Source organism: Heloderma suspectum, chromosome 12 (assembly GCF_057233095.1).
Source record: "Heloderma suspectum isolate Gila_16-S chromosome 12, 16-S_ref, whole genome shotgun sequence".
NCBI lineage: Eukaryota > Metazoa > Chordata > Lepidosauria > Squamata > Helodermatidae > Heloderma > Heloderma suspectum.
This window is the reverse complement of record NC_139469.1, coordinates 20,917,367-20,940,458: the sequence shown is the minus strand read 5'-3', so window position 1 is coordinate 20,940,458 and position 23,092 is coordinate 20,917,367. Positions and strand designations below refer to the sequence as shown.

Genomic DNA, 23,092 nt, shown 5'->3' with positions numbered 1-23,092 from the left:
AAAACAATACGTATTAGACACAATGAGGATGTTTGAATTTTATAAATCCTTAGGTTGCAGGTACTGATTAAGACCAAGCCTGTACATATACAGAACTCTAGAATTTTAAATGAAGGAATTGTTGTGCTGTAGAAAGTAAAATGTGAAAAGCATGCCTACTTGACAATGTGAGTACTGGCTTAATCACTCGGGCCCCAGCCAAACTGAACTAACAGAGTTGCCACTTTTATTCCTGTCATTTTTGTTGTGGGAGCCAATTTATTTATTTGTTTGTTTTATTTATTATTTCATTTATATCCCACCTTTCTTCCACTGTGGAACTCAAGGTGGCTACATGTGGTCCCCAGCACTGACCAGACCCAGACCTGCTTAGCTTCAGCAAGGTAAGCTGTCTCATGTGCCTTCACGCCATGCCTGGAACCAATGTGGTATACTGGTTATGTTCCATGAAGGTTGGGCAGACTAATTAACTCAGCTACGAAGTTAATTAAGGCTGCAGTCCTATACACCAGGGATGGGGAACCTCTGACCCGTGGACCAAATTTGGCCTGCAGGGCCTCAGGCAAGGTCTTTCCCGAAGACCTACCCCCTGAAAACTTGCAGGGAGGGGAATCTCTGCGGGGAACTCTGCTGGGGGGGGGGTTCCCCTGCAGGCTGCTCCCCCCCAATTGGAAGACTACTTCCCCCACCCACAAATGGTCCCCCACCCCTACTATATACACTGGGAATAAGTCCAATCTCTCTGTGCTGCAGCCAAATGGAATGGCAGCTACAAGACATGACAGGCCCTACCATTAGGCAGAGTGTAGCAGTTGCCTCAGGCGGCAGATGTTGGGAGGCAGCAAGGGATTGAAGGAGAGACCTGTGTGCCATGCAGCCTAACTTAGTCTGCTGTGTGCACCCCTAAGTTAGCCGGCTGCCTTCAGGTGCAGTGGAGGGTGTTGTTCCATCATTAGTGTTGAACACAGATTCATCTTCTAGTCCAGTCATGTTTTTTTAAAACATGGAATGGGAGGGGGTGCCATATTGTTCTTCACCTCATTCAGCAAAATGTTTTGGGCCAGCACTGCTACAAGATGACAGCTGAGGGAGAAAAAGGGCCAGATGGAGCTGGTCTCTCAACCAAGCTGATGGAGTGGGCCTTGCTGTTTCATCTGTATAAATGCCCTCTCGCGGTGAACAGATACTTGGAACACCGTGTTAATGTCAAAATATCAACGCTCTGTCCTTTCAAACAATCACTATCACAAACAATAGGGTGGCCACCTCTTTTCCTGGAACGTTTAACATCAGTGTAAGAGGAAGAAATTCAACCAGTGCAGCATTTCCTAGCTGAGGTTTAGTGATAAGAAAGTTTTGCCTGTTGAAATTTGTGCTGTCATACAGGTTTTAGTGGAAATGAACCCAAAGGCCTGCACTGTAAAGGCTAGACAAAAATCTGAGCTTTAACTACACTGATTGTAGATGCAATCGGTAAAAAAAGGTAAAAAAGAAAATTAACTAATTTGTAATTTGTTTCTGGCATATTAACGGTTAACAGATTTATTGTGGAATCAGTTTTTATGGCCTAAAGCCTCACTTCAGCCCCAGACTACCAGACCGTATGCAGGTAAATTTGCTAGTCTGAAGGGCTGCCACTGGTCTTCGCTTGTGAATGTATTATATAGGAACGATACTGCAACCAGAATTGTCTTATATACATTGATTTTTTTTTTTTTTTTTTAGTGAAGGACAAGGCATGAGGAAAACTTTTAATGGAGTATATCTCGTTTCCTAAGTGTTAGGCGGCCTGTGTACACTGTACACTGCCTGTCACACAACAGGTCACCAACGCCTTTCCTCACACACACAACTCGCGCCAACCCGCCTCACAAAAAGCGGCAGAGGCAGCAGAAAGAAGGGCAAAACACCCGGATGGAGGAGGAGGAGGAGGAGGAGGAAGAGGAGGCGGCGCCAGGGCAGCCCCCGATCCCCTCCCCCCACCCCCGTTCGAACGTGAGGAAAACCAGTCCACCAACGGTTTAGCGCGCGCGCGCGCCAATCAGAGACCGAGAGGCGCGCGCGCGCCTTCGCCAACGCTTTCGCCCGCCTCGCGCTTCGGCGCCGAAGGGAAGCCCAAGTCAGCCGGGGGCGCGCGCTCCTTCGCCCGCGCCCCGCGCTCCTCTCCCAACACCGACCCCCCCCCCGCCCGAGTTGCGAAGTCTCGCCGCCCAAAGCTCGCGAGAGGACATGTCCGCGGTAGCAGCGTCCAGAGCGGGTGAGTGAGGGGCGGACTTGTAGTTCGCGGCGGTGGGGCGGTTTTGCTTAGGGAGGGGAGAGGTCGTCGACGGCGAAGTACCGTAGATAGATAGATACGAGACCGTTATTTCCCTCTCCGCCGACGGTGGCAGCGTGGGCTTGGGGCGAGCGGCGAGGAAGGGTAACTTTTCGCCGCCCGCCCCTCGGTCTGGGTTGGTTAGACGAGGGACCGCTGATTTTTACCTCAGGGTCCTGGGGGGGCGGGGCTTCCAGGAGGCTGGCAACTCCCCGAGGCCCCTCCCCAGAAGCGGCTGCATTCGAGGCGCCAGGGGTCAGCGAGGAATGCGTGCGCGTGTGCACGTGCAGGGTCCCAACCTGCAGGCTCTGAGGCAATCTGACAGGATTTGGGAAGGACAAAAAGAGGCGGAGCCGTTGGCACTTATTTCGGTTGGCTCCTCTCCCAAATGCTAGCGAGAGTGAGCAGAACGGGCAGAATGTGTTTTAAGAGCGCAGTCCTATCCATGTTTAGACAGAAAAAAAGAGTCCTACGACTCCCAGCATTCCCCAGCCTGCATGGCTGGTTGGGGAATGCTGGGGGTTGTAGGACTTTTTTTTTTTTTCTTCCTGTTTAAACGTGCATAGGATTGCGCCCTCAGGGCATTGTTTTAGAGATGATGATCAAACTAATCATCTGCTTTGCCTGGAAGCTCAGGGATGGTTACGCACTTTTAAAAGCAAACGTTAAAACTTGGTTGAATTATGCTAATAATAATAATAGAACTTAGAAGTTATAATAGTAATACTTAACTAGCGAAGTATAGTGGTTAAGGGTGCGATTTTATGCATGTTTAGAGAGAGAAAAGGCCTATGATGCCCAGCATTCCCCAGTGAGCTGTGCTGGCTGGGGAATCCTGGGAGTTGTAGCACTTTTTAGTGTCTGAACACACGTAGGATTGCAGCCTTAAAGTGTTGGACTAGGAGTGAGGAGATCCAGGTTCAAATCCCCAATCAGCCATGAAGCTGGGTGATCCTTGGGCCAGTCACACACTCTCAGCCTAACTTACCTTGCAGAATTGTGAGGATAATGGGGAGGAGGGGAACCATGTACACTGCCCTGAGTCCTTGGAGGAAGAAAAATAATATCTGTCTATATCTTTCTACGTATAATATTATACATTTAGCATTCATTTGTTGTTGTTGTTCAGTCGTTCAGTCGTGTCCGACTCTTCGTGACCCCATGGACCATAGCACGCCAGGCCTTCCTGTCCTGTGCTCTCTCCCGGAGTGTGCTCAAGTTCATATTCATAGCATTCATAGCACTTCATATATAGAGAGCAAGTATGGTGTAGTGGATCACAGGGTATGCGTGTTTGGATCAGGAAGACATGGGGTTGATTTTCTTCTCGGGAAGCTTCCTAGGTGACCTAGGCCAGTCATTCTTTTTCTCGACCTATCCTACTTCACAGGGTGGTTGTGAAAACCCCATGAAATAGGGAGGTGAAGCATTTGCATTGGGCCTGAGCTTCTTGAAGAAAGGTGGATTAATTTTTTTTAATAATCACAGCAATTCTTACAACAAAAACGTGATAAATGTGATTTTTAATATTTATATGTGAACCACTTAGAGAATTTATTAAGCGGTATATAAGTATTATAAATAAATAATAAACAGTGTGGAGGAATTTTAAGACATGAATCTCAGATACTCTCAAGGTCTGGTTTATTCCCAAAACAACACAGCTGTGTGGTGGACTCAAGCCTGGGCAAGAGAAGATCCCCATTGCCACATTCCATGAGGCTATATACTTTTCTTTACATAGCAAAAGTACATCTATGCATGCTCAGAGATTAGGACTACACAGCAACAGTATTGGCAAGTGAAGCAATTCAGTATACACTAACCATTTCTTGTAGACCAGCTTATCAGTAAAAACAAAAGTACATATTCTCACTAAACTGGAATTTTCCAGTTTAGGGTACATCTTGACCCCCAAACCTACCCCTGTAGGTAGATCAGTATTATTATATGGGGTGAGTATGTGTAAGGATGGGGGGTGGTCCAGATATTACAAAAAAATGTGGTTTGGCCTTAGATGAAGGAGCAGAGATGACCCTCGAAATAGTATACTTCCTTCTCCCCCTGTGCTCTATGATTCCCTCCCTCTAATCCTGGTTTGCAGCAAACCAAGGTTTGTTATTTCGTCTGAACCATCAAACAAGGATTTGCACTTGCCTTGCAAACTGAGATTGAGCAGATTGGGCTGGGTTAGGGAGAGAGCACATGATGCCATGGCTCCTCTCTGCTTGTTCACTTAATTCTGAACTGTGGTTTGGCATTGCATCTTGGTAAGCCAAGTAGCAGGTTCAGAATTCACAAGAGTTTTCAACCAGCAGCTTCCCAGATGACCCCTCATTGTCTTAGCCGCTGCACTCCAGCAGTTCTCATTCTTATAGTAAAGGAGACCCTTAAAGAGTTCTACAGTCTTGTTCTAATTTGTCTTTCCAACACTTTTATGTTGTAGATCAGTATAATCTCTGTGTTAATAGGCAGAGGAAACCGAGGCTGCCTGCCTTGGAAGGGCTTTAGTTAGGCTGGAATCTTATACAGTTACCTGGGAGTAAATCCCATTCTTATCTAGAAGTAAGTCCCATTAATCTGGTTCACACAACATGACAAGCCAGAGTACAGGTTGAGGATGGGTTGAGTGTAGGTTGTTGAATTGTGGATTGTTGTTTTATGTGAACCCAGCCACATTAACAAACCATAATTTGTTAGCGCAGCTGGGTTCACACAACAACCCACAATTCGATGACAACTCATACTCAGTCCGTACTCTAGCTTGATGTGTTGTGTGAACCTAGCCATTACTTTTGAGTAGACGTGCGTAGGATTGCACTGTAGAATTTGTAATCTGCAGTAACAGGTGCACTTTTAATATGTTTTATGTTGCCTGTGTGCAAGTCTTAACGTGTAATCCTATGCATGCTTAGACAGAAAAAAGGCCTGCAACTCCCAGCATGCCCCAGCCAGTCATGCTTCATATGCCTGGTAATGTTACACCTTTTATCATATGCCTGTTAATGTTTATGTAGATGGGCTGCCCCAGGCTTTTAGCTAAAATTGGTGGGTTAGTCTCTGTGACATAGTTTCCAGTTGTTGTTCTCCTCAGAGGTTTGTGTACTTTAAAAGCTAGTTATGTCTTTCATGACACTTTATTTGTTTTAGTTGACAAACAATTTTTATTTGCATTTTTAAAAAATGGAATAAAAATGAAGGGGAAAACAATGAAGATATTTCTACAGGAGCCAAAAAAAATTATAGGGGGAACTTGACCCTCTCATGACTTGTAAGCTTGGCCCTTCAAAAGAGACTACCTTGACATTTTTGCGTTTCCTCAAAACTTTTAATTCCTCTTCCTTTTTAAATTATTTTTGTTTGTTACATTAGTATCCCGCCTTTCCATAAAAATGCGGAAAGTGGTTAAAAATAATAAAATCTACATTAAAAAGTAAAGTAACAAATAAGCAACATAAAACTAACTAAAACTATATAAAATGGCATCCAGTTTAAAACATTAACTTGGCATCCAGTGTAAAACATTATTAACTTAAAATTCATTATTGGATTCTGTAATAGTGTTGCCAGAATAAATATGGGGACATCTGGGTCTGCCGCTGGATTTGGTTCCTGTTTGTGTATCTCCCTTAGGGTGCAATCCTATGCATGTTTAGACAGAAAAAAGTCCTACACCTCTCAGCATTCCCCAACCAGCCATGCTGACTGGGGTATGGTTGTAGGATTTTTTCTGCCTAAACATGCATAGGATTGCACTCTTATGTGGTCTGTTGTTGCTGGTAAACACTGTTTAGGTTGGGCAGCTGTCTGTAAGTGAATAGGTGAATAGTCACACAGGGTTTTGATGGTGGATTGGGTGCCTCCTCACTGGGGGAGGCTGGGTATGACGTTTGGTCCAGATCCTGCAAACCTCCAGTGCTTTAGAGCCGCCACCCTCTTGTCTGGGTGATGTTGCAATATTATCAATGGGTGAAACAGTGCCACTGCTCAGGCGGGAGGACTGCAGCAGGACAGGATGGGGTGATGACTCAGATTATGCATAGTAGCTTAATAAGCTACTCACAGTAGTTTATTAGCCCATACATGTGGCGGGGCATCATGGATTATTTAAAAATTAAGCTACTGTGAGTAGTTTATTAAGCCACCATGGCTTAAAGTGACGTCCGAACGTAGCCATTGTCTAGGATGGTAGCTAAACCATGAGTTTGTGGTATAAGAAAAAATGTGTGGTTGTGTTTTTTTACACTGATGTCTGAATTAGTTTATATCAAGGAAAGAGGTAGTTGGATTGTTCCATTGGATGCATTTGTCACTTTTGAACTTCTGTAAACTTGGTGTAAGTGAGGAAACAGTATTTTGTTACCTTCAGGTTTGGAAATCTGGGGACCTTAAGCTGTGCTTCTTACGGAACTTAAATTACATCTAGCCACTCCTTTTCCTGATACTAATAGTTTAATGTTTCCTATACATGCACAGGTTCTTATTTCAGGATTGTAGATGTCAGATTTTTTCTTCTTAAAATCATGCTGAATTTGTGGAGTTTTACCTGTTCACCTATAACTGAAGTGTGTTTGCATAAAATTAGTACTCTCTTGTAGGAAAAAGCTTCTAATAAAAGAGGGAGGATAAAGATCTTGAGATGAGTTTGTGAGGTATATGTGGTTTTACCTAATGTCCAAAGAAACATTAGAAAATTAGCAAGTTCTGTGGTGTATACCCATATTAGCAAGGAATTTATGTATTTGTACAATGCATCATGCGTTTCAAAAATAGCAACAAGGGAGAGGGCCTTCTTGGTGATGGCCTGCCAATTAAGGAATGATCTCCCCAATTAGGCTTGCCTGTTGCCAACATTGTTATCTTTTCAGCACCAGGTCAAGACTTTTCTCTTTCCCGGGCATTTGGCAGCATGTGATGAGTTTTAATTGATCCTGGGTTTGTTTTATAGTTTGGCTGATTGCTCAAAGTTGTTTTTACATATATGTTGTCTCTGTGTATACTGTCAGTTTGTGTGTTTTTTTTGTTTTTAAATTTTGCATATATTATTTTTAATGTTTTTAACCTTTGTAAACTGCCCAGAGAACTTCAGCTATGGGGTGGTATAGAAATGTTAATAATAATAATAATAATAATAATAATAGGGGGGTGAGTTCTAATAACGGGAGGGGTAGGACACTGACCAGGAAGAATAGTATCTTGGGTCTTGTCCATACCAGTGATGGAAAGGTTTGCATATTGTCTACTGAAGTGCTATCTTCTGCACAACTAAAGAGGGGTGCTAATTGGGCACAATTAGTGTTCCAGACTGTCAATGAAAAGACACTCAAGAGCTTGTACAGAGTGCATGAAAATGAGTAGGTGTAGACATATTACTCTGAATCAGTCACAGTGTTTCTGTTCTGTACACATTATCCTACCGTTACTGAAAGCTTCCATCATCCAGATTTAAATTCCTGCCTGGTCTAAGACAGCTTTCACACATATGTCTGCTTTTTGTTTTGTTTTACTTTCCCCTTTCCAACCTTTTTCTTTATTGTGGTGGTGTTGACTGAGTGGATCCCCTAATTTGTTGCTATTCTCTGAATCTTTTCCTGTGAATTGGTATCCTTAAAATGTGATGACTGAGGTGTATGCTTCTCAAACAGTAGATCAGGTGGTAAGTTGTCTCAGGCCTATGCCACTTTGATCTTGGGAGCATAAATGATTGAATGTTTCTCCATACGAAAAAAATCCTTCCACGCAGAAAACTAGATACGAAGATGAAGGGTTCTACCCAGGCCTTTTGCTTGACATGTTAGTTTTCCATGTGTAGGGATGTTTTTTTCATGGATTGTTCTATCATGTGAGTCCCCACCTCTGGGTTGAAGTGATATAGTCCAGATGCATGTTTGTTGCCTTAGATGGTATTGTGATGACTAAGAGAGCAATCCTAACTTAGGGGAGTTAGGATGGTGCTGAAGCCTCTGGTACTCTTTGCAGCAGTAGGAATACAGCTGGAGGAGTTCTTACCTTAATGGGGTGTTCCAGGGGTAGGGGCCTAAATGGAGTGTTCCGGGGTGGGTTGGAGGTATTCCTGGATCCACTGGATGCAAACCCCCCTTGTTCCCCAAAATGTAATATTTAACTTCCTTCCCATTAGTTTCCCCACTCCCCCCAGTACTTAGGATTTCTTTGTAAGTTTCTGAGTAGACCTACGACTTTTGCATGCAGTTTTTTTTGTTAATATAATCTTATTAGCATTAGCCTCCCCCTCCACACACAACTCTTTTAATGTTATCCTTACTTAATCTAATATTTTAAGCTGTTTGCAGATCCTTGTATTATTTGCAAACTGGTTAAGCATGTTTCTCACTCCTTTTTCCAAATTGCGTAAGATGATGTTGAATAGCACTGGCGTCAGGACAACCTTTGTGGAATGCAGCTTGTTACTTTATTTGTAATTAACATTTGCCCTCTGGGATATATACTTTTTCACAGGTTTTTCTTCCACAGTCACGAGAGCCAAAAACGCATCTTCTCTGCACATAGTACTTTAAAACTGTAATTTTATTTTCAAGATACAGCAGATCATAACCGTGTGTATTCCCATTCTATACTATCAGAAACATAAAAGATGGCTGTATTCTGAAACAATATATGCAAGAATAGTTCTATTGAAATTGAAATTATATAAGTGGTTTTACTTAGCAATGCAAGCAAGTCAGTCATGTTAACAATTGTGGGTATATGCTCTTTATTGTTTATGTAAGGAATGTTATGGCTCTCCTTCCATTAACATTGCTTTCCCATTCAGAACAAACATTTTCTAACTGGTACTTAAATGCGGCTGTTATTTAAGAGGGCTTTGCTGCAGCACAGTTTAATATTTCATAGGGTGGTTTTTTATGTTTTGAATTCAATTTGTAATCAAGATTTATTTGGGTTTCTTCAGTTCTACATATTTGGCAAAAACAGAGAAGCAAGCTTATACTATGATTTCTTTGGAGAATATAGTGTCAGAGCTGGTTCAGCTTACTCATGTTTAGAATTGGGCATCATGCAGAGAAAGCAAGCATTGCGGATCCTGGTGTATTCAGCTCTTTGTTGGTAGTGATTGCTTTTGTTCTGTAATAAAAATGGGGAGAAGGGGTTCTCATTAAGCTAAGAGTTGATTCCAGATAGGTATTCAGAGACTTCTTATGTGGATTAAACTCATAAATTGGATGTGTCATCCTGCGCCTTCTTGCCTGGGAAACTCTGCACACTAGGGTATTATAAAGTATCCCTCCTGTCAGCCTAGTTTGTAGGGGAATGCAGTGGAATATGTAAGACCACATTGCTACTTCTCTTGAAGTTCCTTCACTAATTACATGTATGATACACCATTCTCATCTGCCTGAACCTCTTGTACTAGAAAGAGGATAGAGAGAGCATGGATTCTGTTGTAAATGGAGGGAATCCTTTATGCTTCTACTGGAATGTAGCCATTGAATAGCTGGGAAATTTGTGTATGCACTGTGAACAAGAGTTATAGCATAGTAGTGGTATTTTTCTGATCTTACAACATTTATTTGTGTATATGAAACTTGAAAAGTACACAAAAAGTTAAGATGCCCAATGCTTTATACACAGTGCTTGGTACTGTGTATATTTGGACTAAGATTAAGAAAAACTAAATAATTGAAGTACAACTGTCACTAGAAGCTAACCAGCAACTATCCTCAGATGACCCTCTATTCATTTTCAGATGAATTCATCCCATGTATTGAAATGCTTTGAGGCTTAGATTTACATCAAGTACACATGTTGTATATTAAAGGAACTGTTTGACATAAAGCAGTCCTTTGATGCACAGAGATACTTTCTCAGGGTGTTTCATGCAACATTGTACATGTTTTTATTCTTTTCTGTCTTTCATATCTCATTCCGCAAAAGCAAGTACGACTTGCTTTTGTGTAGAGTTGTCTATGACTGTTTCCCCAAGTGGCAATTTCCATTGGGAATGTAAACAGGATGTGAGAAGAAAATATTGAATGTGCTTGTGGTTTCACTACTTCTAATGTAGTTACAGTGGAAGTGTGTTTAAATTATGATTTTTCAGCACCACAGTGATTTTGATAGGAAAAACTTGTGTTAGTATTGTTTTTAACCCCTCTTAACTGTGAACATCCCCATCTTGCCCCAGGTATTTGATTGTAAAATCAAGTTTGTAACAAGACTCGGGTTTTTTAATGTTTATTAAGTAAGCCATGCCCACAGTCTGTCCTAAATACAATTCCAAACAGAAACAGCATAGTCAGGTCAAACTTTAAATACTGATAACACAGTCCTGTACAGTTAATAGAATATTCATTTCTAGTGCTCTAGCAGGCTAATTATATTGTGTTATATTGTGTTAACTCTGTAGTTGGATGCTATGTTCTGACTAATCAGGGTCCCTTTAAATCTTCTCAATGGGTTCAGTTGAAACAGGAAAGCTGGATCTGCTCCAGCCATACAAGGCAGCTTCCTGGATCAGAAGCATACGATTATAGAAATGTTAAAATATTGTTTTAGATCTTGTTTTTTTGTGATCTTTCATTTTTCATATTTACAGTGAATGTATTGAAACAGACTGGAAAGGACACGCTAAGTGGTTAGTACTGAGGTAAGTAATTTTATGTATTGGCATGCATTAGTGCTCTCAATATATTTTTTCAAAACATACTGTAGAGTTGGAAGGTGGAATTTGTGGCAACTGTCAAATCTACCAACTTTCTACAGGACAGTCATAACTTTCCTTCATCAGTTTATCTTGTGATCATCTTTTGATTGCAATGCACTTTCCACGGTTTGCTTATGTATTCTTAGATGGACTATAAAAATAATTGCATGGATTAGAGTTTTTAATGTTTTTCCTAGGTTCTCCCATTTTCTCATCTGATAGAAATAATTGTAGCTGGCTCACTTAATTGAATGGCTTGGATCCAAAGATTCCTATGTGAGGGAACAACACTTCCTCTCACACATGGGACACATACACGCATCAGTTTCCCCTGTCTGCAGTCCCAGTGCCCAGCTTTTTCAAGGACAGGGGAGATTGGCATCTCCCCACCCTGCATTTCATGTTTATATGTTCATATTTATTTGAACATGTTTCATAATTATATTTTCAACTATAAAAGCAGTTTCACACATCTGTTGCAATTTTCCCTGGGCAAATATTTTACTGATTTAAGGAATGTGACTTTAATGAATTTCTTGTTCAAGGATTCTAAGTCAAATGGATAATTATGAGCATTTTAAAAGATCATGTGAAAGGGTTTGCACTTTTTGCAGTCAAGGTTTGGATACTGGGTATATCTTTGAAAGTAACTGAAGAATTAGAAAATGAAGTCTTACTCCTTTGGAATTAAGACATACTTATATTCATGGTGTTTCAAATGTCTTGCCATTATTTTACTTAGATTTACAATGGAATCCTATACGTGATTCAAAAATATATTTTGTTGAGTTCAGAGGGGCTGACTCACAGGTAAGTGGGTGCAGGATTGTAGCCTGAGTCTTGGTAAGACCAGCATAATGTATAACATTGTAGTTATTGACTAAAGAGTGCAGTTTAAAATAACAAACATTCAGAAAAATGTTTATCACTGTATGTTTTTAATTATGTTGTATCATGCTGCATTTCAGCCACTCTTCTGCATTATCCCATGGAACTGAAAGGCTTGTAGCCTGTTAGTGTGCATTCTTTACTGTATAGAAATATGTGTTCAATTTAATTCAGGGGTTCCCCCCCCCTTGCTACGATTGGAGTAAGACTTTAGAAATAGGGCGAATGACTTCATATAATCAGATGCATAATATAACTGATGTGTGCGTTTTTTACCCCTGACAGTAGTCAAGACTGAGAACTATGAAATTGATTCCATTAAATGCAGGGGAGCTTTGGAATTGTTTTCATCAAACAGCAGCTCTTCTACCTTTCCCCAGCCACATGGCAGATCAGTTTTGAAACAAAAGGTGCAATCCTTAACCCACTTACCTGGGAGTAAGCCCCTGTTGAACTCAGTGGAACTTATTTCTAAGGCAACATGTATACAATTGTGGTGTAGTTTGTGATATGGCATGAAAGTCATCTGCTCAAATAAAAAAACTAGTTCAGCTGCGCTGGAGCAAGCTCCTTGCATGCCTGACCTGCTCTTTGGATCTAGGGAAGTGGATTTAAAAAGGGGTACAGGCTTTATTCTTGGTATTAATCTTAAGAATAATAATATTAATGCATTTTGCCCTATATTTCTAAAATCTAATAACTGACAGCAATACTATTGCTATACTTAATTAACAAAAGACCATGTTTGTCTCATCAGCTATAAGGGCATTTTTATTTGGCTGTGATTTGAAAATCGGAAGAAGCACCAATTCCTGCATTCAATAGGATGGCGCTGGTCATGAATGAGAATAACCATGATGCAGGACCAGATTGAATAACTTCGTATTATTGAATTTAGGCCTGCACCTGATTCATATGATACATTTGCGAAATAGTAGCTGGCAAAATGGAGCCATGTGGGCATTGTTCCACATGGGAAGTTGATTGTGTTGTGGCTTCTCTTTTCTATGAGGCTCTACTGGCATAGTTAAAACTGCTGTCGCCATGTAGTTGAGCCATTGACACAAATAGTTTTCCACTCTTGTGTCACTCTTTCAGTGGCTATCACACTGTAGATGAGACTTATGAATTGATCCTTATTCCCTGTAAACAATGAAAATCTATTTCTAAAAATAATGAGATTAACAGTGCTGAAAGAGCTGCACTGGTTACCAGTTGTTTTCCGGGCCAAATTCAAGGTGTTGGTTTTGACCTTTAAAACCCTATATGGTTCCAGCCCAGCCTATCTTAAGGAGCGCCTCCAGCAGCACCAGACAGGCTGCTTAACAAGATCAGCCTCGGATGGCCTTCTCTCTGTCCCATCAGCCAGGACAGCTAGACTGGTGGGGACGAGGGAGAGGGCCTTTTCTGTGGTGGCCCCCACTCTGTGGAACTCCCTCCCTAGGGAACTCCGTCATGCCCCCTCTTTAATGAGCTTCCGTCATGCATTAAAAACGTGGCTGTTCAGGCAGGCATTTGGGGTGGGTTAGGGTATTTTAGGAAATGTTTTTATTGTAGAATTTTATTGTTTTAAACTGTTTTTATTGTATGTTGTACATCGCCCAGAGTGGCTGGGTGACCAGCCAGATGGGCGATTTAATAAATTTAATAATAAATAAATAAAATAAAATGAATTCTAATTGCATTGTAGTTTTCTATTCCTATGGGGCAATTATTCCCAAACAACTGGTTTTATCAACATTGTTTTCCAGTCCCTGGTTAGTAAATCAAATCTAGTTCCGTGTATAACGTTTGATGGTTTATTAGTTGTGAAATCTAAGTGGATCTATCAGAGGGCGGTGTCATTCCGCTAATGCAAATTATGTTGTGCTAGTGTAAGGAACCTCTAGTGCAATGTCAGTAGCATTAGCTTGCACAACGAGATTCCCCCTAAAACCCACTGCACAAGCTAATGCTGTTGGTGTTGCCCTTGAGATCTCTTAGATTGTCGTTCAGTCGTGTCCGACTCTTCGTGACCCCATGGACCATAGCACGCCAGGCCTTCCTGTCCTGCGCTCTCTCCTGGAGTGTGCTCAAGTTCATATTAATTGCATTGGTGAGGCTATCCAGCCATCTCATCCTCTGTCGTCCCCTTCTCCTTTTGCCTTCAGTCTTTCCCAGCATCAGGGTCTTTTCCAGAGAGTTTTCTCTTCGCATTAGGTGGCCAAAATATTGGAGCTTCAGCTTCAGTATCTGTCCTTCCAATGAGCACTCAGGGTTGATTTCCTTGAGGATGGACTGATCTGACCTCCTTGCAGTCCAGGGGACTCGTAAGAGTCTTCTCCAGCACCACAGTTCGAAAGCATCAATTCTTCAGCGCTCAGCCTTCCTTATAGTCCAGCTCTCACAGCCATACATTACTACTGGGAAAACCATAGCTTTGATTAGACGGACCTTTGTCGGCAAGGTGATGTCCCTGCTTCTTACTATGCTGTCTAGGTTTGCCATAGCTTTCCTCCCAAGGAGCAAGCGTCTTTTAATTTCATGGCTACAGTCACCGTCTGCGGTGATCTTGGAGCCCAAGAAAGTAAAATCTGTCACTGCTTCCATTTCTTCCCCTTCTATATGCCAGGAAGTGATAGGGCCAGATGCCATGATCTTAGTTTTTTTAATGTTGAGTTTCAAACCAGCTTTTGCACTCTCCTCTTTCACCCTCAACAATAAGCTCTTTAGATCCTCCTCACATTCTGCCATTAGGGTGGTATCGTCTGCATATCGGAGGTTGATAATTCTCCTGGCAATCTTAATTCCGACCTGTGATTCATCCAACCCGGCATTTCTCATGATGTACTCTGCATATAAGTTAAATAAGCAGGGTGACAATATGCAGCCTTGTCGTACTCCTTTCCCAATTTTGAACCACTCAGTTGTTCCATGTCTGGTTCTTACTGTTGCTTCTTGACCCTCGTACAGGTTTCTCAGGAGACAGATAAGGTGGTCTGGTACTCCCATCACTTTAAGAATTTGCCACAGTTTGTTGTGATCCACACAATCAAAGGCTTTAGCGTAGTCAATGAAGCAGAAATAGACATTTTTCTGGCATTCTCTTGCTTTCTCCATGATCCAGCGAACGTTGGTGATTTGATCTCTAGTTCCTCTGCCTCTTCGAAACCCAGCTTGTACTTCCGGTAGTTCTCGGTTCGCATACTGCTGAAGCCTAGCTTGTAGGATTTTGAGCATCACCTTGCTGGCATGTGAAATGAGCGCAATTGTGCGGTAGTTTGAACACTCTTTGGCGTTGCCCTTCTTTGGAATTGGAATGTAAACTGACCTTTTCCAGTCTTGTGGCCACTGTTGAGTGTTCCAGATTTGTTGGCATATTGAATGCAGCACTTTAACAGCATCATCTTTTAGGATTTTAAATAGCTCAGCTGGAAGACTGTCATCTCCGCTAGCTTTGTTGTTACTAATGCTTCCTAAGGCCCACTTGACTTCACTCTCTAGGATGTTCGGCTCAAGTTCAGTGACCGCACTATCATGGCTATCAGGGACATTCAGAGCTTTCCTGTATAGTTCTTCTGTGTATTCTTGCCACCTCTTCTTAATCACATCTGCTTCTGTTAGGCCCCTGCCTTCTTTGTCCTTTATCATGCCTGCCTTTGCACAAAACGTTCCCTTGAGATCTCCAATTTTCTTGAAGAGATCTCTAGTCTTTCCCATTCTGTTTTTTTGCTCGATTTCTTTGCATTGTTCATTTAAGAAGGCCTTCTTGTCTCTCCTTGCTATTCTCTGGAACTCTGCATTCAGTTGGATATATCTTCCCCTTTCTCCCTTCCTTTTCGCTTCCCTTCTTTCCTCAGCTACTTGTAAAGCCTCCTCAGACAGCCACTTGGCTTTCTTGCATTTCTTTTTCTTTGGGATGGATTGAGTTGCTGCCTCCTGAACAATGTTACGGACCTCCGTCCATAGTTCCTCAGGCACTCTGTCTATCAGGTCTAATCCCTGAAATCTATTCCTCACCTCCACTATATATTCACCAGGGATATGATTTAGGTCATACCTGAATGGTTTAGTGGTTTTCCCTACGTTATTCAATTTAAGCTGATATTTTGCAACAAGAAGCTCATGATCTGAGCCACAGTCAGCTCCAGGTCTTGTTTTTACTGACTGTATAGAGCTTCTCCATCTTTGGCTGCAAAGGACATAATCAATCTGATTTCGATATTGACCATCTGGTGATGTCCATGTGTAGAGTCATCTCTTGTGCTGTTAGAAAAGAGTGTTTGCTATGATCAGTGTGTTCTCTTGGCAAAACTCTATTAGCTTTTGTCCTGCTTCATTTTGTACACCAAGGCCATGCCTGCCTGTTATCCCGGTGATTTCTTGACTTCCTACTTTAGCATTCCAATCCCCTATGATGAAGAGGACATCTTTTTGGGGTGTTAGTTCTAGAAGATGTTGTAGGTCTTCATAGAACCGATCAACCTCAGCTTCTTCGGCATCAGTGGTTGGGGCATAGACCTGAATTACTGTGATGTTGAATGGTTTGGCTTGGATTCGTACTGAGATCATTCTATCGTTTTTGAGATTGTACTCCAGTACTGCTTTTCCGACCCTTTTGTTGACTATGAGTGCTACTCCATTTCATCTAAGGGATTCTTGCCCACAGTAGTAGATATGATGGTCACCTGAATTAAATTCGCCCATGCCTGTCCATTTTAGTTCACTGATTCCCAAGATGTCGATGTTCAATCTTGCCATCTCATGTTTGACCACCTCCAGCTTACCTTGATTCATTGATCTGACATTCCAGGTTCCTAAACAATATTGTTCTTTACAGCATCGGATTTTCTTTTCACTACCAGACACATCCACAGCTGAGTGTCCTTTCGGCTTTGGCCCAGCCGCTTCACTCTTTCTGGCGCTACTTGGAAATACTCTCTGCTCTTCCCCAGTAGTATATTGGACACCTTCCGATCTGAGGGGCTCATCTTCCGGCATCATATCTTTTAGTGTTGTGATACGTTCCATGGGGTTTTCTTGGCAAGAATACTGGAGTGGGTTGCCATTTCCTTCTCCAGTGGACCACATTTTGTCAGAACTCTCTGCCATGACCTGTCCGTCTTGGGTGGCCCTGCATGGCATAGCTTATGGATTCACTGAGTTAAGCAAGCCCCTTCGCCACAACAAGGCAGTGATCCATGAAGGGATCTCTTAGATTAGTGCAACATAATTTGTGTTAGTGGAATGACATGGTTGGATACTGCCCAGAGAAGTGTATTGTTAAAACTTGTTCCTGTAGGCTGAGGACTAAACTCTTCCTCCCACCTGCTCAGAATGAATTAGAGATGAAAACTGATGGTATGGTACCAGTAATGGGCTTAATATTTGCATACAGGACATTCATGACAAGAAAAACAGATTTTGTCTAAATATTTATCAACACTCTTTCTGTTCTTCAGAAAATATTCATAAGATTGACAAAGTAGATTGATCACAGAGGTTAGTGTTTTCGCATTCCAAAATCAGTTTTTACATTTTGTCTACTCCATACTATATACAGGCAATATTCATTTCTTTGCATGAAAATATAATTAAAAAGTGCATCTTTGTTTTGTGTTATTAGGTGGATAGATTTTGTGGGAAGGGCTTCATTAGATTTGTTAACTGACCACATCTTTTACAAACTCCCCTGCCCACCCGCATCTCCTGCCGCTATCTCTGAACTGTGATTGGAGATAACAGCAAGGATTCCTCCAGGGGGTGAGGCTTGGAGGCCTGGCCTTGCCCCCTGGAGAAATTCTGGAAGGTTGGACAGGCAACCTCCGTGCAATCATAGAATAGTGGGGTTGGAAGGGGCCTACAAGGCCATCGAGTCAATGCATTAGGCCCGCAAGCCCGAGGCTGCCTTTGTCTGTACTAAGACTTTTTATTTCACTATCATAAAATATTTTATTTAGTGATAGTAGCATAGTACTTTTACTTTCTCCCTTACCAACCTGCCCGGTCACTGAGGTCATCAAAGGGCATGCTCCTGGTGATTCCACATGGACCTATGGCCCAATTGGAGTCCACCCGGAGAAGAGCTTTCAGTGTGATATCCCCCTTTCTATGAAACTCCCTGCCTGTGGTGGTCAGGCAGGTGCCGACACTTTGTTTTTGGTGCCTTCTGGAAATAGCTCTTCTCCAGGAAGCCTTCCTTGGTAGAACAGCCCCAGTTTAATTGGTGATGTGTTTTTAAAAATAATTATAATACTATGTTTTATTCTTTTTGTCTTTGTATCATTTTTATCTCTTATTGATCATCGCTCTGGAATCTGTTTAGATGTGGAGCAGTATACAAATGTTGTAAATAAATACGTGTGTGTACATGTGTGAAAGATGTACTTGAGGGATGTATGTCCATATGTGAATGGTACTGAAGGCTGCATGTGTGAATGGGCGGGGGGCGCTGTGAAAGGTGTGTGAGAGAATGGGGTGGCCATGAGCACGTCAGGCTCTGGCCATACTCACCACTGGCTTGAGGCTTCTGGGAGGTGTCCTGGGTGGCAATCAGGCCCAACCCCTCACCTAGACCAACTTAGCTAACCTATCCTGACTAGCAAAAATCAGCTTGTCATCCTGATTTTTTTTTTTAATCAGCAAAAATTCACAGGCATCAACAATTGAAACTCATTCACGCAAACACAATAAGCAGAGGCTGTGGATGCAGAGGACCTAATCTAAGAATAGTTGTGAGCATCCCCCCCCCCACACACACACACACTCTGCACCTCACAAACATGTCACAGCAGGCCACTTTGGGCTGAATTTGATCAGAATGTAAACCAATATGTAACTGCTCCTTACCACTTGAAAAAGTTCTGCTGGACACCATTACATGTATATAGTGGTAGCAGTGAAGAAATAAGATTTCGCTGCTTCCATCATGATTGGCCTTCAGATGGACAGTTCACTTCATTCCACCATCACTCAAGCCATTGTCTCTGCTGATTCATTGTTCTCAATGCCCTGGGATAGCAATGAGAAACATGGACTCAAGCCCCATCTCAAAGATATGTCCACTGCCTGAGTCAACTCCCTATTCCAGATGCTTCCTCAGGCTTTTGACAGGTTAGTCAGGGATTGGCTGGCAACATCTTGGAATCACACTGAATTCATTAACATTTGAGCATGGGACTTCTTAATCAGCCCACCATCCTTTCATGGGCCTAAAGTCACGATAATCTCCACTCTCACAAGGTTATAATCTATCCATGATGGGAGTAATAGTGCTGACCCCTACCCACAGATCACCATCAGCCTGTTGAGAATAAAACACCAAATCCAGATAATCTCCTGTAGCATACATTGGGCTATGTGAACATAGAGGCAGCTGTAAGGTGGTGCTATGAAGTCATGGGGCCACAGCATGGTTGCCCAACACAACTAGGTTTTGGGTGCTCATCAACTGGTCTGAGACAATATCTATCAGCCAGGAAGTCTGTAAGGCAGCGAGGTAGTCAGTACACTAGCAGATTCCTAGATACACTAGGACTGGCACTAGGTACGAGTGCTTTGATATATCACTGGCTTGCCTCATGGAATACTTATTGTTTTAATCAAGTTTTATTTGTGATTGTAAGCTGCCTTGAGTGCCATTCTTTTTGTAGAAAGGTGATGCACAAATAAAATAAATAAATAAACCTAATTGGGAATATTCCATTCCTCCACCTTAACCAGTAAGGTCTTAGTAAAGCATGCAAGGTTGATGCCTTATCTAAGATGGTCCTGTTGTACTGGCAACCAAAGTGGCATTGCAGAGTTCTAGCTATAGGCTCAGTGAGCAACCAGATCCACCACCATAATTCCTAGAGTTGGGTGAAGGACAAGAAGTAGGGATAGCTCTTAATGTTCTAATCCCACATGTTACCGTCCACCAACATCCATAACCCCTTAAACTTCCAGTTGGGACATACTCCCCTCCTCTGTACGAACCTGCCAAACACATATCAGCAGGAAAACAAGACAAAATCCACAACTGCACTTGTTAAAACCAGGACATCAGTTAAGTAGCATGTTAGTTAAAAGCACTTGCCCTACTTTGGTAGGGGGCAAAAAAAATCCCCTCTATGACCATAACACTCCTACCAACGTTGTACACAGGTACCCTAGAAAACCTGTTCCAGCTCTCTCCTGGAGAAAAATACCTTGGGTCTCCTAGTTATCTCCACTAACAAAGTACCCTTCCCTGATCCCAGCACCAAGTGACCCCCCTTTCTTAACATTTAAATCCCACTTTCTTCGTGATAGAAGTCAAGGTGGTATACATAAGGTTCTCAGGTGGTCTCCCATCCAGACCCAGATCTGTTTCACTTCAGTAAGATAGCTGCATCGTGTGCCTTCAGACCATGGTCTTGTCATACTCCTGCCCTCCCCAAGACAACCTCCCCTTCTATTGCTGCCTCCAGCACTCATTCTTTTATACACCTGGTTTGGGTTAGCTCTTCCCTCTTAAGTATGAGAGAAACAAACGGCTGAAGTGCTAAATTACTGGTGCCTTTAAACTTCCAAGGTGTTGAATATTGCAGATTGCAACACAACATAAAACAAATAATATTCAGATGCTATGAGTCTAGATCTTAAAATGTTTGTATTTATGTACTCATATGCCAAAATGAATGTGGAATTGGTTTCAAGATATTAATATTTGGACATTAACCATTTATCAAAGTGTTTTGAAAATCAGGTTAACTCTGAGCTCAGTGCCAATAGCAATGAGAAAGGGGCCTCTGGTTATGTTACCCCATAGGATTTGACTAAATTGTGAAACCCAAACAAACCTTAAGCAAAACAAAGGCCATGTTCTACATTTATTTAAAAAAAATTCATTCAGAGAGGGATTTCATAAAACTAGTACATTTAATAAGTATCTTTTGCAAAAGTAGGCCAATTATTTTGTATTTTCTATCATGGTCTAATATTAGAAGTATGTTGTAAATAATAATGTGGTTTATGTTTAAATTTTGTTACTTTTTTTAAAAAAAATGAATGGCTCCAAAGTAACTTTTTAAAAACCCAACCTGTGAGTCTCTCTCCATGTATAATAAAATGTTCTAATCAGAGCTTAAATTTAGAATGAAAGGTTCTGGGGATCAAGGCTGCCTGGAAGATCTAGTCTCTAGCCTAGAAATCCTTTCTGGTAATCCTAGCTGTGTGGTGAAAATTCTCCGTGTTATGGGGAAAGGCATTCTGCACTTGGCTATTTGAAATACATCATATGTTTCAGACCTGGCATTTAAGAAATAGGTTCTGGGAACCGTGCCCTGGCTCTGTTGCCCAGTCCACATAAAGACATGATCCCCCAGTGCTGTCCTGTGTGCTCTATTTGAAGTGTTCAGAGCTGTGGGCTCCACACCTAGCATGTGTCTTGTTACAGCTTCTGCTGTGGTATGTCATACAGTGCAAATGCATGGTTACTTGGAAGCATCTCCCATTATGCTCAGTGGGATTTGCTCCCTGGAAAGGGAAAGCTAAAGGCTACAATTCTAAATGCACTTTCCAGGGAGTTATGTCCCATTGAACATAGTTGGCCTTACTTCTGAGTAAATATGCGTAGAAGTGCACTGTTAGTCCCTTAGTGTGCAATCCTGTGCGATGACTGTAAGTCTCCAAACTCTGAGGCTTATGGTCATCCTTTGTATTTTCACTAGATGGGCTTTTTTGCCGATCTCAGAGGAGGAGGGAAGGAGGCTGGAGAGGCCTCAGGATAGCTTGTATCCTGGCCTCTCCCCGCCCCATTCACTGAAATACCCCCTTCTTTCATTCTCTGAGGTCAGATTCCTGACCTCAGAGCAGCAGGTGCAGTTCTTTCCGCGTTGGCTGTGATGGGGAGGGGGTTTGCAGGTTTGATTCCCACCTCTGAGGTCGGAGTGGTGTCTCTGACCTCAAATCTGGGAATCCAAACTATCCTATGGCCATAGGATCATTCCCTCCATTACCATTTCTTTCCAGTCTTGCAAGGAGTGTATTCAGCCCAGATCAAAGCAGAGATAGAGGAAAACCTACCTTAACAGTGACTTTATTTTAGGAGCAATGTGACCATAGAATAGTGGAGGCCTGAAATTTGTCTGCATTCATGTAGGCTTTTTTGCTGGTAAGATTACAACTGTGTAAGTTAGCAAGAAATAAATCCTATTGAACTTGGTGTGATTTACTTCTGAGTAAATATGCTGATGATTCAGCTAGAACAATAACATTAAGTAGATACTCCCTGCGTATTTGCTTATTTTTAAAAAATCTTTGGGGCAGTAAAGGTGACTGGCTACCAATCTATAAGCAATACAAAAATAATCAAATCTAAAACAAAAACTACATAAATCTAAAAAGGTGGAGCAGCAGATAATGCTAACCAGATTCACAAAAGGGAACAAAGCATAGGAGTTAGAAATACATACTCAAGTATCAGACAGAACAAAAAGGTCCACTTAGAATGCCTTCATTTTGCCATTAACAAAGGGGCCAAGCAGAAGGTATACCCAAGCTGGGGGCATGGTGACAGAGAAGGCTCTGTCCTGCTTTCCTTCCAGTCGAGTCTCGGATATTGGTAGGACGTGCAGGAGGGCCTCTCCCAGTCAACTGAGGAAGTAGGAATAGAGTAGGAAATAGCATGATAGGATAGGAAGCCGTTCTTGAAGTAACCTTGTCTGAAGCCATTTAGAGTTTTAAAATTAATAACCAACACTTTAAATTGGGCCAGAGAGCCTGCCCGAGAGCTCCTTTTCTTAATGGAGGCCCTTTGCTGGATGTTCTCCTTTAGTTGCCTGAGGTGTGTTGTGCCCCTTCAGTTGTGGCACCTAGACTATGGAAGAGCATTATTAATAATCCCGTCCCTGCCTGACTGTATTTAATGCATATTTGTTTCTTTTTTATGTGCACTGAATTGTTTATTTGCATACTGCATTTATTTAGTTGGCACAATGTCATTGGCTATCTTAATAGCCAATTAAGCTATTAATTGGCTTAATTAATAGCCAATTATTAACTTATTGTTAATAAGTTAACAATTAAACAGTTAAAGTTAATAAGTTAACAATTAAACAGTTAAAGTTATTAACTTCCTGTGTGTTTGGGAAGGAGATCCTTTATGTTTTGCCAAATGCATGACATCTGAATTCGGGGAAATGTTCACTTTGAAATTAAAAGTTATTTGCATTAAGTGATATAAAAGTTTCAAAATACTTTGGTTC

The 23,092-nt window shown here is 41.8% G+C and overlaps 1 protein-coding gene across 2 annotated transcripts in view; it reads left to right on the top strand.

Annotated features, from left to right (window-relative positions):
• Window positions 1-2,032: 2,032 nt before the first annotated feature.
• The window catches only part of MRTFB (myocardin related transcription factor B), a 139,954-nt gene continuing 118,894 nt past the window's right edge, over window positions 2,033-23,092 (top strand). The window contains exons 1-2 of one of the 2 annotated variants that reach the window (XM_084818660.1): window positions 2,250-2,257; window positions 10,890-10,940. The gene's annotated coding sequence lies outside the window, so the exon portion shown is untranslated. Of the gene's footprint in view, window positions 2,258-10,889; window positions 10,941-23,092 lie in introns of both variants that reach the window. The other variant, XM_084818661.1, reaches the window with a different exon arrangement.